This window comes from Pterocles gutturalis, unplaced genomic scaffold, assembly GCF_000699245.1.
Source record: "Pterocles gutturalis isolate BGI_N339 unplaced genomic scaffold, ASM69924v1 scaffold26971, whole genome shotgun sequence".
Taxonomy (NCBI): domain Eukaryota; kingdom Metazoa; phylum Chordata; class Aves; order Pterocliformes; family Pteroclidae; genus Pterocles; species Pterocles gutturalis.
In genome coordinates, this window is record NW_010103791.1 from 6,611 (window position 1) to 15,075 (window position 8,465).

Consider the following 8,465-nt stretch of genomic DNA (forward strand, 5'->3'; position numbering starts at 1 on the left):
CCTGACATGAGAGCTCCAGGCTGCAGGAGACTGGACATAATGGGACTGGAGGTGGTGTTACTTGTGCTGGTGTCTTCTCCCAGCTGCAAGAAGTGGTCCTGAACCTTGGAGTCTCAGACCAGTAGCTGCTTGTGGCAACGGGACACCACCACACCAGCATGGCTCCCCAGGGGCTGCCCCCAACCCCAGCACAGCCAAGGTCACACCAGCCTCACAATGGCTCTCTGGGGTTGTTCCACAGGCTCTGTGCACCTTGCCAGGAGGAGCCCGAAGCTGCTGCCTTGACATCTCCACCCCCTCAGCATGGCCTAGTAGCAGGGACACCCAGTGACACTCTCTTGCACCTGGTTTGGGGTCCTTGGAAGGAAAACCCCCTCCATCCCCTCAGCATGGCCTAGCAGCAGGGACACCCAGTGACACTCTCTTGCTCCTGGTTTGGGGTCCTTGGAAGGAAAACCCACCATTCCTGGAAGGACAGAGGCCAACACCAACAGCAAACAGGAAAAGTGGGTTCAAGTAACATGTTTGAACCAGAGCTCTCAGCAGAAGAGTGTGGGGAAAAGGCAGGTGGTGTTCTCCCTGAAACCTGCATACAGCATTTGGAAAGCAATGACTAGAAAGAGAGGATTTCCAGCATGGATACCCTTCAGAAGACTGTCAAGGAGATGAAAAAAAGTGAGATACCATGCCAAGCCCTGGTGAGACTGCTGTCACGAGGACACAAGGAAACAAAGCTCCAGGTGATGCAGAAGAAACTTGAGACCATCACCTTGCTAGCCCAGAAAGGGGACTTCTCCAGAACATCTGCTCACATTGTCCTGGAAAGTGTGGTAGAAATGGTGGGAGTTGTGTTGTGCAGCAACAATGCCCAGGGAGCCCTGACAGCTATAGCAGATGCGTGTTCATTGCCTTGGACTGCAAAGACAGCTCTGTCGTTGGCCTTCTCACAGAAGAACTCCAAGATCCATTCCAAGGTCTTGAGCTGGCTGTCAAAGGCAATTCTGGAGTTTGGCTTTGCAGGGATGGAAGCCAAAGCACTGGTCAATACCCTGAAGATCGCTCTTGCTGCTGTTCACTCAGGTGTGCAGAGATCAGCCATCACCTTTATGGGGGTTATTTACCTGTACATGGGAGACTCACTGAGAACACTGATTGAGAGTGAAGAGCTGCCCCTTCTTCCCCAGATAGATGCTGAGCTGGAGAAGTTGCATGGACAGGTCCCACTGATTCCCAGTCGAGCCAACCCCAAGCCGTGCCTAGATGGCAGGGCCTGGGAGGACCCAGGGGTTCATGGAAGGACTGAAGCCATAGACATTGGTGAGAGGATCACACCAGAGCTGGTGTCAAAGCTGAAGGAGAAGAACTGGATCATCCAGAGGGAGGGCCTGGAAGAGGTTGCAGGCATCCTTCAGGATGCCAAATTAATTCAGCCAAACCTAGGAGAGCTCCCAAGAGCCCTGAGGGCTTGTCTCTGAAGCTCAAACCCTATCCTGGTACAGATGGTCCTCAGGGTCCTCCATCAACTCTCCACAGCCATGGGTTCAAACGTCAAACAGCACATGAAGGACTTGGGGTTTCCCCTCATTGCTCTGTTTAGGGAAAGCAAGGGTAGCGTGAGAGCTGCCGCCCTGGCTGCCGTCAATGCCTGGGCTGCCCAGATCAACATGTTGGAGTGGCTTGATGGGCAGGACATTTCAGAGGATCTAGGTGAAGAAGCGCCTTCACAGAAGCAAGAGCTGGTGCAGTGGTTGGCTGAACAGCTGCCCACCTTCAAGTCATCTCCCTCGGACCTGCTTCGGTGTGCGCCTCACCTCTACTCTTCCTTGCAGGACAGCAACAGGGACGTGAGGACAGCCTCGCAGGCAGCTCTGCCTTTCTTCGTAATGCACCTTACCTTTGAGAAGATGACTGAACCCACCAATGAGCTGAAGGCAGCTGCAAAGGACTACATACTGGCAATACTAGAGAATGTCAATGACAGTCCATCAGCCCAGTCCACCACTTCTGCTCAGTCACTTTCCAGACACCCTAGAGTCACCACCACAACTGCTTTCCCCTCTGGTCCAACCACACCACCTGCAGCAACAGCCTTGTCTTCACAAGCGTCAGCTAGCGAGCCAGCACCTAAAACCAGCGGAGAGGAGAAACAGGGTCCCAAGAAGCCCAAGTCAGGAGATGCAGTTCTGAAAGACATAGGTGCAGCCAACAACAAAGCACAAATGAATTCCAGTCTGGCTGATGGGGTCAGCAAACTCAGACCTATCTTTGCCATTGTCCCCAGGGGGAAGGAGCAGAGAATGAGGGATGAGCAAGGAAGCAAAGTGCTGCAGTGGAACTTCACTGCTCCCAGTGACAGGTACATCAGGCAGCTGAAAGCTCAGATGAGCAGCTGTGTGTCCAGCAGCTTCCAAGTGGAAATATTCCACTCCAGCTTCCCACACCACATAAAAGCCTTGGCCATCATGGCCAGGCACTTAGAGACAGAGAAGGAAGGTGTTATCAGCTGCCTGGACCTGATCCTGAAATGGCTCACCCTGCGTTTCTTTGACACCAACACATGGGTGCTTATCAAGAGCCTAGATTACCTCAATCTGCTGCTAACCTTGCTGATCCAAGAAAAGTATCAGCTGACGGACAATGAGGCCTTTTCCTTCCTCCCATACCTAGTCCTGAAGATGGGAGAGCCAAGGCAAACTGTTGTTAAATCGGTGCATGCCATCCTGAAGAGGATATGCCTTGTGTATCCAGCTAAGAAGGTGTTTGGCTTCCTCATGGAAGGCATCAACTCCAACAACACTAAGCAGCAGGAAGGCTGCCTGGTGGAGATGGGTTATCTCATTGAAACGTACGGCCTGGGTGTATGTCAGCCAAGCCCTACAAAAGCTTTGAAGAGGATGGCTGCCTTCCTTGGGGACCAAGACAGTGCTGTTCATAGTGCTGCTCTACACATCATGGTCACAGCTTGAAAAACTCATGGAGAAGCCCTGTTTAAAATGATTGGGGATCTTCCTGAAAAACATACGAGGATGCTGGGACAAAGTGCAAAAGAGGGATTTGTCAGGTCAAGAGTTTTTTCAGTAAAGCATTTCAGTGAGAAACCTCAGCATGACTCAGCCTCAGGAGATACAGTCTCTAAGCTAGAGCCCACCTGCTCTCAAGGAGGAAATTTCGATACGGTGGGTGTGAGTCCCCAGACACTGCTTCCACGTGTACGTGAGCAAGCAAGCAGGGTGGTCTCAAGAAAACACAAGCTCTTTAGACTGAAGGATATCAACTGGTTAGAAACGATCCCTGAATTCCAAACCCTGCCTGTCTCTTCAGACACATGTCATAACATCACCTCCACCATTAATTCCCTTATTTGTCGCATTAGTAGTGGTGATACTGACACCAGCATCCACGCAATGAAAGAAATTGAGGAGATCCTGAGACAAAATAACAAAGCAGAAGCCATGTCTGGGCACATTAATGAGTTCCTTGTAGCCAGCTTTCAATCACTCAAGTTTATCAACCAGCAGAAAGAAGCAGATAAGAAATGGGGGAAGGAACAAATCATTCTGCAATGTAAATGTGTCATCCAGGCCTGTAGTCGTGTCTTCCAAGAGAAGAAATTGGCTCAGGAGGTTTCAGTGGAAGTGCTTAAGGATGTAATGAACAACCTCTTTACCCTAATGCTAGGCTTCCTGGACAGAGACCTAGAAGAGGATAAGAAGCTCATACAGTCTATTAACGGCCTCATGAAGAGGGTGTTGGAAAAATCTGACCAGACGAGGATTTTTCGTGCCTTGCTGAAGCTGCTCCAAAGCAGCCTGACCGATGAGGGCAGCCTAGATAAGTTTTCTGACCTGCTGGCCAAGTGCCTGTGGAGGACCATACGGCTTCTCCCAGGCACCATCAGCACCATCAACCTGGATGAAATCCTGCTGGATGCCCACATGCTCATGAAGGCTCTCTCAAAGGAAAAACTGAGGCAGAACACGAACAAACTCCCACTGTGGACCCTGAAAACTCTGCTGCACAACTTGTGCAAGCTGAAAGGAGAGAGGATCCTGGACCACCTCACCCTGATTGAGGACGCAGCTGGCTCCGAGGTGGAAGCTCACCTCCAAAAGACAGTCAGTCCTACTGCCAAGCAGGGGGCAAGCGGAACAGCTGTCGGAGCAGGGAAGGAGGTCCCCTGTGCAGCTCGTAGGATTGCAAGGGACAAATCAGGTGAGGCTTGAGAGACCATCTTCTTGAAAATTTGCTCCAAGGAGAGAGTTTGAGAGAGGGTCTAGAGAAGTTATATGAACGTAAGACAAAATAGCGCAATGGGAAGTTGGAGTTTTTCCTAGAAAGCCTCTCCCTCTTCTTGCAGAGCTACATGAAGCAAAGCCTGGCCATCATCCAGACAGAAGAGGACACCAGAGAGCATCTTCCTCCTCCTCTCTTGGGGATGTACCCTGAGATGGAAGCATCTCCCCTTAGATTAACGGGGATCCCAGAAGGGACCACAAAGGGGAAGGGGGTGATGCCATCTTGCCATTCACCTGCAGCAGCAACACAGCCTTGAGAGCAAGACAGCCCATGGCAGGCTCCCTGCCAGTCAGCTCCCCTCGAAGGATGCCAATGTCACGCTTCTCCCTCCTTTCCAGGGCTGCACAGCAGCGATATCCCTGGGGACGTGAAGAACCACCAGCAGAAATAGCACCAGGACCTCAGATCTAGCCAGCCCTCCTGCACACACACATCAAGGGTCAGACGGTGTGAAGCACGAACCAATAAAGAAAAAACTGCAGAAAAAAAACATGTGCGCTGGCACCCCCGGGCTGCAGCCCCCAGGAGTCAGTCCCAGTTTCTGGTTGATGTCTCTGTTGCTGTTGTTGAGAAGAGCAAAGAGGGAGGCAGGGAGTGCTGGGGCACAGGGACTCAGCTGGGGGCATTACAAGGATTTGGGTAGGTGGGGAGGTGTCACTCCAGCTCTGGCTGGGCCCCTTGGGTGAGCATGCAGAGGCTGATCCCTTCCCTAAGGGGTCAAGGTAAATAGAAAGAAGAGCGAATTGCAGCTCTTTCCAAAGCCAAAGAGGAGACAGGTCTTAAGACCAGGAGATGTGCAACCCAGGCAAAGGGAAGAGGGTCTCCTGGGTTCCCTGGGCAGGGAACAGCTATAGGGTTTGCTTGTTTCCAGAGCTCCACGTCTTCATGTTTCCATGTCACAGGACAACTTTTTGGCCTTCAAACAAATAAGGTGGGTGAGACTGATGCCTTGGGACAAAACTGAACCCAAAGAACACAAATCTGGCGAGGGCACACAACAGAGAACCAGTCGGGGTGCTGACCCTGCCCAGACAACCTCCACTGGGGTCCTTCTGACATGGGATTTTCTTGCAGTCAAAATATTCATGGTTAGTAAAGTATCAGACCAACAGTGCCCTGGTTCCTAGCTGGGAGCTGCCTGAAGAGATGGGGGGTTTCAAATGGCATCTCTGCCTTTCTGCACAATTGCAGACCACCAGTTGCACAATGAGCCTGCCAAAGGCAAAGGTTGTAACAGGAAATTCGTTAGGGAAAGTGATTTGTACAAGTTTCTGTTTTCTCTTAGGTAAAAGCAATAAGACATAGACTTTCAAACCCACTTCCACCTGTCAAACTGAAAGAGTTTGTGAGAGTAGAGTTGCTATGGACAACTGCAGGATGCCAGTGCCTCATCCCAGCCCATCCTTTCCAGTTTCCCAAGGAGCACGCTGCTGTTCTCATGTAAAACCACCTTGATTTGTCTTTGACACCCCTCTTGCCTGTAAGTTCCTGAAGGTAGGAGTCCTCAGCTTTGCATCAGGTTATAACAGTAAGCACTTCAAGGATGCTCACTAAATTACAAAGCTCATTTACTAATAGACAATTCAGCCAATTACAAAATGCCGTTAAGCATTTGTACTCAGGCAGAGTGAGCTAGCTGCCTGGTGAACATGGCAAACCGATATTTTTAATTAAAATAAGAAAAAAAAAGGAATACACAGTCTGATCACTTGCCAACAAGAAAAATACACCCCAGAGATCTCAAAGTGTAATTACCCTTTCTCAGCGGCCAGAGTGACTGGTTTGCTGCAGACTGTAATTCTCTCTAATGCTGCTACAAGTCCCCCACCCCATTCATCCAGGGCTGTAGCTGCCCAGGGGCTGCTCCAGTACCCATGAAATCAAGCTCTGGTACATCAAGGTTCTGCCGTATTTCCTGGCTGGGTGGCTGGAGGAATCACAATGAGAACATCGCTGAAGCCTCTGGGGTTTCTGTTCTTTGATTCCTTCCTGCCCTGTCCTTGGGATGCCCTCTCTTTCTGTGCCAAAGGACATAATCTTTGAGGCTGGAGTGGAGCTGTGGAACCTAAATGCAAAACAGTTGGGTGCCCTTTATGTGACCTTCATTATGTCCATGTTGAGCTGTGAGATCGGCAACTGGACACGCCGTTCCAGGGGGTTTCCTTCAGTCTCACGCTCCCTTTTTCTTGGTAGCCAGTGCCTCCCGAGCAGCTGCAGGAAATTTTACATTTTTAGAGAGTCCTGCAGAGACAGCGGAGCTGGTTCCTGCCTGTGAAGTGATAGTTAAGGTCCTAACACACAGGATGAAACCTTGGGGTCCTGGGATGCTCCTGACAGCACCACATCCCAAGGTTTGCTGAATGGCAATCCCATTTCCCCCCATCCTGCCTCCCAGACAGCCCGTCCTCCAGGCTCTCCATCCTCCCCCACAGCCCTGGGGAAGAGCAAAGAGCAAAGGGGCACCTGGGTCAGGAGGCGAAGAAGGAGAGCTGCGAAGAGCTCATAAGGGAGAGCTGACCTGGTACCTTTTGCTCTTTCCTGGTTCGGTCCTCTTCCATTTGCTGGAATCATGACTGAACTGCATGCTCAGGAGACAGCAGGGTCAGGGAGATCAATGAATTATACAGTATAAACAAATCAATCAGAGGGGTAAAAACATTTGACAGAGCCACACTAATTAAAAATATAATAATCCAGATAGCAGACATTTATTTAAAATGGTGCAATTACAGCTTTTAATCATGCAGGTTTAAATTAACAGCAGCAGCGAAGCGGCTATGCAAACGTGTTTTCTGTAATGAACAGATATTAGAAAGCCAGCTTGGTGATCTCGTCCCCTCTCAGGCTAATTCTCCCTTCTCTCGTTGTAAAATAACCTTTTGGTGTCATTTCTTGTAGAGTCTTGAAGATGAAGACACAATATTGGAGCTAAATTAAATTCCCTTCACATATTTCTCTTCTTTCAAGCTGTAAAAATTGCTCGTATCAGTCATTCAGTCTCTAGTGCTGACGCAACCACACTTGAGGAGAACATCTGGGGGCCCCAAGAGTCATTATAGGGAAAATAAAATCCTATATTACAATCAGTCAGCAATTAAAAGGCAGGATGCAGGAGGGTCAATCCTGCAAGATGCTGAGGAGGCTTGGTGGGGAAATCAAATGGTCAACTTGTGATGATCTGGGGCTCTTTTCTTCTTCACTGTGTCGATGGAGAGGAGGCTAGAAAATTTCTAAACCTGCTCCTGACCAGCACAAATGGTTTTGGAAGTAGCTCGTGTTAATTCGGGTCAGTGCTGACCCAGAGGTCACAGATTTAGTGCCTGCTCACCGCCAGCCAGCCTGGTCTGCAGAGCTGTGGTTCTGATCTTGCCTTGGCTTGGCAGGTCCCAGCCCAGCTTGGCATTCAAACAGACGTGGTGTGGCTGCAGGCAATGCTCAGCTTGCCCTGTGAAGCCCCCGTGGTTAGAGGGGGCACAGACAAATCAGAGACCTGACTGCTCTCAGCACCTGGCATGGTTCTGACTTAGCAAAGTGATGGGTCTTCTCTGCCCTGGGCAACTGTCATGATCTTTCTCCCACACGTGTATCTCCACCTGCCCTGTAAAAGCATCTTTCCTCCAGAAGAGCCCAGTGCCTGCCAGCCAAGATGCTGACAAGTGCTGAGTGCGGAGATGGAGGTGAGCAGATTTACAGACACACGGCAAGTCAAACTGCTGAAGGCAAACCCTTCCAGACACGGCTGTCCTGAGGTGGGTTTGAGCCAGCAGCCAAGGAGAGGCCATTCTCCAATGGCTGCAAAAATCTCTCTTGGTCCACAGCCTCTTCTCTCTGCCAGCCAGCACGCTGGGCTCGGCTCTGCCCCTGCCATGCTCTGCACAGGGACAATCACAGCAGGGCACAAACAGCCCCAAAAGTTCCTGAGCTCAAGACTCAGCTTCCAGCAATGTCCCTGAGATGTCTGTCCCAAAGCTCATGCTGGTGACAGCATGGCACCAGTCCTACTCACAGCATTAGGATGCTCCACATCTCATCTGGATTCAAGGCTGCAAGGAAAGGGACAAGAAGAAAAAAAACATGGGGAAAAAAATAATTTGAGAGTGTGGGAAGTTTTCTGTGTGGGAAATGAATGCCACACGTATGTGTGACTGTGTGAGCACATGCCTGCACAC

General features: G+C 50.4%; 1 pseudogene; it reads left to right on the top strand.

The window, feature by feature from the left end:
* The first annotated feature begins 521 nt into the window (after positions 1-521).
* LOC104471492 lies at positions 522-4,223 on the top strand (annotated as a pseudogene).
* The last annotated feature ends 4,242 nt before the right edge of the window (positions 4,224-8,465 follow it).